The sequence below is a fragment of the Mauremys mutica genome, chromosome 9 (genome assembly GCF_020497125.1).
Source record: "Mauremys mutica isolate MM-2020 ecotype Southern chromosome 9, ASM2049712v1, whole genome shotgun sequence".
Classification (NCBI taxonomy): Eukaryota; Metazoa; Chordata; order Testudines; family Geoemydidae; genus Mauremys; species Mauremys mutica.
Genome location: NC_059080.1, coordinates 102,059,189 through 102,070,485, shown reverse-complemented (window position 1 = coordinate 102,070,485; position 11,297 = coordinate 102,059,189).

The following is an 11,297-nucleotide window of genomic DNA, read 5'->3' as shown; positions in this document are numbered from 1 at the left end:
GCCGCAGCCACAGTCCTCTCCTGGGCTGTTTTAAGTCCCGAAGGGCAGGAGCAGGGAGGGGATCACCCTGCTATACTTCCTATATGAATTTAAGAGCCTTCTTACTTAACTCTGTTGTGGGGTTACAATTCCCTATAAGATAGTTTAAAAAAAACATAGAAAAAATAGCACTCTATGAAATTCCATACAACTTTGCCTTAAGAGTAGCTTCCCAAAAGAGCAATGGAAGTTTACTCTGCAGAAACTATGTACACTGACTATGTAATCACTTGTCCCAGCCCCGTATCTCTCCCCTTTGCACACCTTCACTTGCCCATGCTTAGAATGTAATAAGCACTGCAGGGCAATGATCACGTGTTTTAAAAGCATCCATCACACTGTGGGATGCTCTAAAATAAGCAGGTCCTGTACATTATTGTATAATACTAAGATAATAATATTATGATAATACTTTGCTCACAAATATGGTGCCTTCCAGCTAAGGATCTCAAAACAGTCCAGCAAAGTCCTGCTATTGTGATTCCCATCTGGCAGCTGGGAAAACAGACACAAAGAGATTAGCCAGAGGTCGCTCAGGTAGTCTGCTGCAGGGCTGGGACTGGAACCGAGCTCTCCAGATTTCCAACCCTGGATCTTAACCACAAAATCCTGTTTCACCTCTTGCTCAAAACCACGTTTTCTCTCTTTGTATCGAAGTCCCACTGGAATGGGAAGTTCCAAGGTTCCTCTTGCAAAACTGCTTGAAAACAAACCTCACTGGGAAGGATGGGCATAAACCTGGGTTCGAGTTCAGCGGATTCAGTAGCAGCTGCACTGTTTGTGTTGTTCTCTATTCGTGGTCAGTTTTACAGCTTTCCTGACATTTCACCTGCATTTCAAACTGGACAGGTTCACACTCTCCTGCCAGGCGAGAAACAAAGTTTTAAGGCTCACGTGCAGTCTTTTCTGGCATTCCAGGGCCTAGTATCACTAAGGAAAACAAAGCTGATGCTGGCTGAAAATGGTGATCTTTATTCAATATGTGCCTTTCCCAGACGTGATCTCAGCTAACCGAAGTATCACTTAACTCCAGGCCATTCTTTCCAATACAGATACCCAGGCAGTCAGGTTAAACGGAGAGGCAAGCATCGATAACCAGGAGTCTGGGGATTCGTTTATGAACAGACTTAAGGTTCTAGATGTCATGAATAAAGCCGCAGTGATCTCTAATGGCATGCTGCCAAGCCTTTGGAATTAAAATACGTGATGCCAACCACACAGCATTATTGTATGTTAACCAGGATGACGGAATTAGAAATTGACGGTAACATGTGTTGGATCAGTTATGAACATACAATGCAGATTCACTGTAGCTAATGTTGCAAATACAGTTTATATTCCATCCCCCATTGCTGCTTGCTCATAACTTTCCAAAGCCCTCACCTTTGGGTCCAAATGCTTGGTGAGGACGATGTTTGGTTTTTGTGGACAGGATAAGCTTTAGCTGTGGGAAAGTGAAGAAAATAAATAAAATTTAAAAAACCACTCCTCTTATATTACACAAGGAGTGACTTGGCCTGTCTTCTAGACTGTGAGCCATTCAAGGTAGGGGCTGTCTTTAATCCAATGCTATCTGTATGGCCTGCATTACCAGAGCATCTGGCAGTGGTCTTTAACATATTTATCTTTACAACACCCCTGTTTGGGAGACGAGTATTGTCATCTCCATTTTACAGATGAGGTAGGACGTCACAGACAAACTATGTGATTTGCTCAGGGTTGTGCAGCAAATCTGGAGCAGAGCTGGGAACTGAACGCAGGGTTCCCCATCCCAAAGCTAGTGCCCCAACCACTGAACCAACCTTCCTCTGCTTTGAGACTCTCCTTGAAGCAGCATAGCAGCAGTGCTCTAACTTTTGCAACAGGGTGTTTTAAAAAAGGATTTAGGGTGATCAGATAGCAAGTGTGAACAATCAGGCCGGGAGGTGGGGGGTAATAGGCGCCTATATGAGACAAAGCCCTGAATCTCGCAGCTGTCCCTATAAAATCGGGACATCTTGTCACTCTAAAAGATTCAGACATTTATATGGGTAATGAGCACATCCAGGGTTATGTTAATAGAGGATTTTAGAAAAAAAAATAAAGAAAAGACAAAGTTTGGAAGGGATTTAAACCTTCCTGCATCAGGGCATAAACCAACACCTAACCGACACTGGTCAGGAAGAAACTCTCCTCTCTAGATAGGTTATCCTATAACTGTCCATTGAAGAGTTTTTATACCTTCTTCTGAAGCAGGTGATTTCAGCCACTGTTGGACACAGGGTACTTAACTAGATGAACCCCTGATCTCATCGGGTGATTTCTATCTTGCCACTATAGGATATTTTAACTGTATTAAAGTGATCTGAGTATTTGCTCATCAGATAAAATACTGCCGAGGTCATGTATTATGAGCAGCTTTCTACAACGGAGAGTGCTTACTCTTGCTTAAAACGTAGAACAACTGGGCATAGAAAAGGAGTTGATACAAACAGACAGCTCAAGATTTCTGCTGACGCTCAGGTTCACCGTCATGTGCATTTGTTCTGTAACATACGTAGGTCTAACCAGAGCTAAGATTTGCTACCTACATGTACAGGTACAAGAAGGTTTGTGACTTATGTGCATGGTCAATGGGAAGGATTTTTTAAAAAATTAGATGCTTTCATCATAAGAATGGCCATACTGGGTCAGACCAAAGGTCCATCTAGCCCAGTATCCTGTTTTCCCACAGTGGCCAGTGCCAGGTGCCCCAGAAGGAATGAACAGAACAGGGAATCACCAAGTGATCCAGCCACTTTCGCCCATTCCCAGCTTCTGGCAAACAGAGGCTAGGGACACCATCCCTGCCCATCCTGGCTAATAGCCATTGATGGACCTGTCCTCCATGAACTTATCTAGTTCTTTTCTGAACCCTGTTATAGTCTTCAAAGCTCAATCTACATGGGGCTCTGAATTGTTCAGCTCCAGTATAGTCTCTTCATGTTGCACTGGACCATGTTCCTTGTCAAAAATATTATTTATAATGTTTAATACAGAAGCACCTACAAGCCCCACTGAGATCAGTGCTAGGTTCTGTACAAACATACAGGATGGAATTTTCGGAAGTGCTCAGAACTGGCCTAACTCTGCCCCCACTGAAGTCAGTGATTAAACTCCCAGGGCAAAGGTTCATTTAGAACAGGTTTCTGTAACAATAAAAATAAGCAAGCTGCACCTGAAAGCTTCTGAACAGCTTGCAAAAAGTAAGGCGCATGACAGTTTAGCAGCAGCTCCAGCATCCTATCTGTGGGAATAGCAGCTTCAGTGCACACACAGTGACATCCAGCAGCATCTTCCCCTAGGTCTCCCTCCATTCCAACCTAGTCAGAACCACTATAACCTGCCCACCAGTGCGCATGGGCTGAACCTGCCCTGACTGCATAGACTGAAATGCTTTGTAGCACCTTGTGAAGGCTCTCTGGGTCGGTGTGAATTTCATCCTCAGTGAGACACCCCCAGACAGCCTGTGTGTTGCTGAGAAACGAGTTCTGGAGTTCCCTGTCGTTCTGTCTAAAAGGCATCTGGGATCGTTAGCATTACAAACACCTAGAACAGGGAGGAGGCGCATTAGTTTAGTGGGGATACCAAGGGAGGGCCACAGAACCGTTCTATTCTGCACAGCCCCTCCCGGGTAGCTGAGAGCCTTGGTAGGGAATTACACTGTCACAACCATGAAGATTAACCCGGGGATAACATAACGTCTGTGTGCGAGAAGCACTCTGAGCTCAGAGCCCCTGGGCAAAGGAGTATCTGTGCTGCTGATATTCAACCTTTTGGGGATTCCAAAGCCAGATACAAATTATAGGAGATGCAGCCTTGCAAACCTCAGTAACCCCCAAACTGCTCGGGCACACTTAGTGGAAGAGCTGACTTTTCCAGTTTCTCCTGTCTGCAAGGGGACTGGTCCGCTGCTTTTTCTCCATTCCCATAGCTTGTATTGCAGGCCTGGCACTCCCCACGCCTCAGAATCACTCTGCATGTGCCTGCAGCCAAGGGAACATATATGTTTTGTTTCTCTCCACTCCTGCTGCCAACCAGGCACCCTCAGCTACCTTTGATTTCAGTGGTAGCTGAAGGCGCTTTGACACCTGCCAGGAGGTATTAAGTACTTTGCAGTATTGGGTCAATAGCCTGGGCTCAGATCTGGCACAGTACAAATAATAAATTGAATATCCTCTCGTTACTGCAGCAACATGAAAAACACAACGAAAACAGTGCAGATGCCTGCAGAATTCCTTAGGATGAGCAGATGTATGCTTTCGAAATAGTGAATCAGAATTACAGTGATGCTCCTGAATCTTAGAATAAATCCTTCTTCATGCAGACATGAATGTCAGAAAGCCAGATGTTGTCTATTGGTAGTGAATTTTTTTATAATCCTCCACAATCTGTTAGATCTCATGCAAGGAACTGATTGTACCAAAGCTTAAAAACAAGAACTGCACGCAGTTCCGAGACAGGATTATACAATATTTGATGCCATACTGATCGTGTTTTGTCATTGAAGAGAATTTTTTTTAAATTGAGTGTCTCTTATTTCTTCCTTTTGAACAGCACAACCCTGATCCTTCTGTCTCACCGGGCTTGACCAAGGACCACTGAAGTCCATGGAAAGACACATATGAACTTCAACGTCCTTCGGATCTGGCCCTTATACTGATATAAAGGTCCATGACCATAAGGTAATTTATGGTCATTTAAGATCTCATACCTGTATGCATACGTTTTATTGTTTTTCTTTAATGGTGACACTGGTCTTATTTAATAGATTTATTTTTGGAATAATTTCAAGGCAAATTTTTGAAACAAATTGAATAAAAACAGGCATTGTGGACCCCTCCTTGCATTTACCACGAGGAAAATATTTTCTTTACAAGGACAAGGCTTCTTAGCAAGCTCTGGTTATTCTTTCCCTTGTGTTTTCTGGTTGCTTAATTTGTTCTTGCAATATGATTCCCTGATTCCTGGAACTCAGCAACACTCAGAAAAAAATATTCATTGTCCAGTCACAGATCTCTAACTAACCAAAAAAACAAAAAAACCCAATCCATGGCAGTTTATTATTAATTACTTTAAAAAAAACTCTTAAAACTGGGGCTATTTTTATTGTTTATTAGTGTTGCTACAGCAGCAGGCTGTTTTTTTTGCATTTCAGGGGTACCACAAGAAGGCAAGTGAAGATTGTAAACAAGAATGGGTTAAGGGCATATACTTTTCCCAGTCTCAGTTTACATAAGAGAAAAAGAAAAACCACTTACTTCCTGTTGGGTTGATATTATTATGAAAAGTAAACGAACTCTCCAATGTCTCATTCCTTTCCCTCATTAACATACTGGACTTTGCAGCAAGATAGACTTGGCCTCGTAAGGTAATACTAGGATATGCAGCCAGCTCGGTGTCTTGAGAGAGCAGCTCTGTTGCAGAAAATTGGAGATTAATATGCACTCCAGCAAGCTTACCACAATGATTGCAAAGCAGAAACTATAAACTAAGTCTTGGAGATCAAAAGTGTAATCACAGTTAAAAATACAATGAGAACCAGCCTGCCGATGGTAAGAACCCAAGTGACCATAGATGGTACACGACCCTGTCATTGCGCAATCCCCACTACAAACTACAGTAGTTCATAATTATTCTTACTCTTCTATCCAGATCATTCTGCACAGTCCTGCTGAGTTGTAGCCTTTCCACATAGTCTGCACCCTGTAAAGAAGACAGCTTTCATTATCCTGTAAAGGAATCAGATCTGTAGTGAAGAGTGTGGTCTACTCAGAATTTTCCATTGGGACCATCTGCTTTATTTTGTGTCATTGTTCAGAGAAGGCAAACAAGTTCAGTTACAAGAAGAACCGATTCGGACCTTATCCAAAACTTGAACCAAAGCTCTGGGAGTTCCAAAAAAAAAAAAAGTCCATTAATATTTTTTAAATTATTGTCATTGCTGTCTGCACTTCACTGATTTCAGCAGGACAGGAATGGTACTAATTAGAACTGGGCATGAACCAAAATCCAGGATTTGAACATTCCCAAACTATGAAGAAGTTTGGAGCAGCATCTGGACTCAGACTTTGTGGCTCGCCCCCAACTCTTGCAAAGGGACAAACATTAATTGGTTATTGAACTACGGCCACTAGATGCCAGCGACCCATCCTGTTTGAAAGAATACATTTTGGTGCAACACGGTTACTAGTTTATTATTTGTACCACAACAGTGCCTGGAGACCTCAGGGGCCAGACTGCCAATTGCTGCACGCACACACAGAGTGAGAGAGAGTCCCAGCCTGAAGAGTTTCCAAGAGGATAACTATTCCTCTGTTACAGTGAGAGAGATACTTAGGTGCCCTGGGTCTGTTTTTAATCACCACTTCCATCCACAACTCTCCTACTTGGTGGGCTAGGTTAGAAAGGAGAGCCTCCTCCTGCCCCCACCACCCAGCTGCTTTGGGTGGCATGAGGTGACATCTGAGCAGGGCCCTGCTTGGGTAACTTAGGCAACCAAACGCCCATCTTCCCCTGGTTCATGATGGCACCTTCCTGCAGCCCAGATTTCGGCGCCAAGCTTCAAGAGAGTGGCAGGGCTTAGTACACACCCAATAGCTAGCATAGGCAGCTTCCAGCCTAGTGTGCTGGCTCTGCGGATCGTATTCTAAGGTACCTGTCTCTTCCCATTCAGTGTACAGGAGCTTCGGTGCCTAAATCAGGCTTGGTGGCTCTCAGCGTTATTCTTGTGATTTTCTAGGCACCAAAAAGGTAGGTTCCGTGACACTCAGCATGACAATGTCTAAGTCCCTTTTGTGGATCTGGACCAGCCAGATTATGTGAGTTGCTCAAAGTCACACAGAAAGTCTGTGGCAGAGCCAGGAAAAAAATCCAAAATTCCTGAGTCTTAACCCAATGCTTAGCCACAAGATTACCTACCCTTTCTCCCAGGTGGCTAAAAGGTGGGTGCTTAACACCTGTAGTGGTATTTCCATGGGGATGAATTTCAGATCATGAACAGGTGCTGTCAGACTAAGAGGAAAGCCACAGACTGTTCAGACAGCCTGCCCTCTGTTTGAAATATGTTTATCTAGCTCCATCCCTCACAGACCTGGGTGTGATGTGACTTCTGTTGTCATCAATTATTGAGATCTCGCAGTGATGAATTGTGAAATCTGATGCCAAAGAAAAGGTTGTTCAGGGTTAAATATTCCTGCTCTGTTATTTTCTCTCTAGCCCTCATCTGGAGGTTCATGACTTGGACTCGGCAGGTTGAGATATACGCTGCACTGATGAAAACCAGCGCTTGCAACAACAACAGAAAACAGCTCTCGTGAAATATGGAATGAGAGATTTGCTATTCATTAAAAAAATATAGACACACTGATGTTTTACGCAAACTAGCAGGGAAATAACACATCTCTTTGTTTGCTCTTGTAACAGCTGAAATTCTTGGTGATGGGAGAACATTCATTCTATCCAGGGTCATAAAAAATTCTAAGTATTTGATAAATTCCCAGCAAAGCATTTAAGATTAATAGATGAAAAGTACTTAGAATAAGGCTGTAATTGTTTCAAAGGGTCCTGTCCACATTATAAGCAGTGTGAACACAGATCAAATGCCTTGTAAACAGAAGTGGAACACAAGATTAGCTATGGTGTGGATTCTCACTGCATCTGTATTTGTTGACAATAAAAGTAATATTTATTGCTCTGAGAATTCACATGGCTGGGGGTAGAGGAGAAACAGTAGGTCGCTAGGAATAACATGGGGGAGGAATTAATAAAACTCCAACAGGCGTCTGACAAAAGAGGCCAGGATCCCATCCGTCTGAGGCCAAAGGGCAGAGTTCATGGCTGGTTGTTCTGCGGGAGGGGAGAACATTGTAAGAAGGCCATAAATAACCGGTAGTAACTTTCAGACAGCTCGTGCCTTTATGGGGAAATACCCGTGCAGGGCTCAGGAAGTGCCACAAGGGGCACGTGATGGGGCTTTCCTCTCCTTTCCTTTATGGGGAGAAGGGCATGTCGGGGTTTAACCCCACCCCTCTGCTCCTTTCCATTCGCATGGCAGAAAGTAGGGCCCCTCCTCGCAGCCCTGCAGATCCCCTTGGATCTCAAGGAGCAGAGTCACCCCTGCAGAGGTGCTGTGCTTCCGCATCAGCCACGGGCCCTCTCTGGCTCTGCCTCAGCTCCCCACTGCCAGGAGGTGCAGCCGAGGGGGGAGTTCTCACTGCACCAGCCAAAGAGGTGGCTACAGTGGCTCCTCCGAGGCTGGGAGAGGAAGGGGAGGAGTTGTGCCCTGGCTCCCCTCACCTTGCCTGGGCCCATGGCTCCGCTGCCACCACCCTGGAAGGGCCTCCCACACTAGCCAGGGACTCTGGGATTGGGTGTGCCCCACTGTGCGGAGGTGCCACAGCAAAGGCCTAAATTCCAGGGCACAGGTTGCTTCTCCTGGGGACACAATGGAAACCCTTCCCCTGCCTGCCCTTCCGCTCACGCCTGCCCCCTTTGCAGCTGGCCAGGCTCTCGAGCCTGTAGACTAAGAGGCCTGGTGCCCCAGCACTGGCTGACTGCTCTCTCTTTCGTGTGGGGAGGGGGAGATTTGCGTTCCAAGAGGCCCCTTGCTTGCAGACCCTACAGGCACGTTCTAACCTTATTATCACTATCTGCATGGCTATAAGCACCTGGCGGCCCCACCCGAGACAGTGCTGCACAGACTGCACAGGGCCAGCGCTGGTGTGTGGCCGCATTTGCAGCGCTGTTGGGAGTGCTGCATTATGGGCAGCTATCCCAGCATTCAAGTGGCAACAACGTGCTTTTCAAAAGAGGGGGGTGGAGGGTGGTGTACTGTGACAGGGAGCGGGGAAGATAGAGAGAGTGGATTTTTGGAGCCAACACTGTGTGTTAGCTTCCTGGATTGAAAAATCACAAAATGTTCGCTAGCCCTTAGTCTTAATTGCAAACAGCCTGCCTCCAACGCTGTTTCTCTGTCAAGCAAACTGCTTGCCTCTCATTTGATCGTTCACAGCCAGGTACAGATAGCTCCTGTTTGCTGTGATCAGTGTTTGTTTTTTAGATAAGCAGTTCAACGGAGCTCCGATCGGAGTTCACAACAAAACAAAGAGAGGCTGCATAACAAAACAAAGGAAGTAATTTAGTTAAAAGCATTCTGGGATATCTCCTTATTCCCTGGAGGCCAATAAAAGTGCTGGTGTGTGTCCACACTTGATGAGCAGCGCTGGATCACCAGCGCTGCAATCGCTACACCCCAACCTGACCAGGTGTACAGCCAGCGCTGCAGCCAGGGAGTTGCAGCGCTGGATGTGCCTTGCAGGTGTGGACAGTTACTAATTGCAGCGCTGGAAAGCCTCTACCAGCTCTGCAACTTGCAAGTGTAGCCAAGCCCCGAGTGAGACAGTCTCTTCCTTCCAGAGGTTACAACCCGCGTAGCCCAAAAGGGTTCTTATTGCCATTTCACACCTGGCAAACTCAGGCACAAAGATCAAATGACTAAACCCATGTCACACGGGGCAGGGCTGGGAAATGAACCCAACTCTCGAGTGCTAGTTTAGCACCTTAACCACGAAACCTTCCTTCCTCTCATCTCTTTGTTACTATCCTGGTGTTGTCGACCCTGTAAGTACAGCGTGAGCGAAGGTTCAGACAGTGTCTGTCAGCGTAGCACAGCTAGAACTCCCAGGCACCGCAGCTGGAAGGAGACAAAGAACAGGTTCTCTCTTTGGACAGCATCTTCAATGTGGGGGTGGTGGCTCTGAAAGGGCAATGGCGCTAATCTATTTTTAATCTGCAAGGAATGAAGCTGTGCCTCTTCCTCACCAGACTCAAGCTAGGTTTATTGTGACGAGCTCCACAGCACGAGCACTCATGGATTGTTCATAATGCTCATACGGCACTTCCTGCCTTGGTATCCTCTTAAAAAGCCCCCCAATGCGGTGTGTTGTGAGAAGATATGCGAGTGTTCCACAGAGTGGAGCTGGCGATTCTTCAGGCAGAAACAGATACAACAGTTGGCAGTTATACAGTGTCTTTCACTAGAGAGCTCAGAGCCCTTTGCAAACATGAATTAACCCTCCACATTGCAGTCCAACGGAGAACACTAGATGCTCAACACCTGTAAAAACAATAGGGTATGAGTGACTTGTCCAAGGTCACGCCCTGAATCACTTGCGAAGCTGGGATGAACAGCCAGGAACCCTGACTCCCACATCTCTGCTGTGGCCACTAAATACATTATTTCCCTTTTATCTTTCTAATAATGACATACTGGAGTGGAGTGGATGCAGAGAAGAAAACTGGCAGTGCCTGTAATGGAGCAGGAGAAGTAGCCAGCAGGGGCTGGCAGAAATGAGTTATAACACCAGGGGAAGGGTACAGGTTATGTGAACCACCTGCCTCCCATTTAAGGGCAAGCCTGAGCACACCACATTTCCCCATATAGGAACAAGGAGCTGCCGAGAGCTGCCTTCAAACATTTTTGGCTGTTTCTATCTTTTAATTTCTGTCTTTTTTTCCAGATTATAAACTCTTTGGGGGCAGGGACTGTCTTCTGTGTTATGTCTAATTAGTTCATCCAGTTCATGGGGATGAAAATGAATGAATGAACTAAAGAAGACAGTGCCAAAAACTACATTTGATGAGTTAAGGCTTAGAGCACAGATCAGTGATAGAATAAAATATAATCACAGGGATGTTGTAATTATCCCTAAACCAAACACTATACAACAGGTAATTCAGAGTTAATGATAAATTTAAAAGCAATACAAACACGTTGATGTATGGAAATGCACAGTTAGGGCACCCAAATGACCTTAACTCTGCCTTGCAGTGACATCATGCATGACCCATACAATTAAGGCATGTTAGTGGTTGTGGTTCCAGATTAGGCTGAACTGATTGTAAAGACATGTTAGATTTCCCACCCCTGCCCCTCATGAGATTACTACTGAAACTGACTTATAGATGGAATGTGAAACTGACTAGTCATGTTTTAGGACCAAAACTGAGGAGAGGTAAATAGATCGCATAGATTAACTTTTTCCCATGAGATTTTAAAAATTTTGTTTGGCTCAAGACTCTAAGGGGTTATTTAGTAATACAAGTTAGGCAAGTTAGTGTTGTATATTAACATATATATATATATATACACACACACACAGAGCAAATATAATCTTAAAACAGCTGCTGTCAAGATAAAAATGATGTGTATATAATATTTTTTGTCTTGATGGCATATT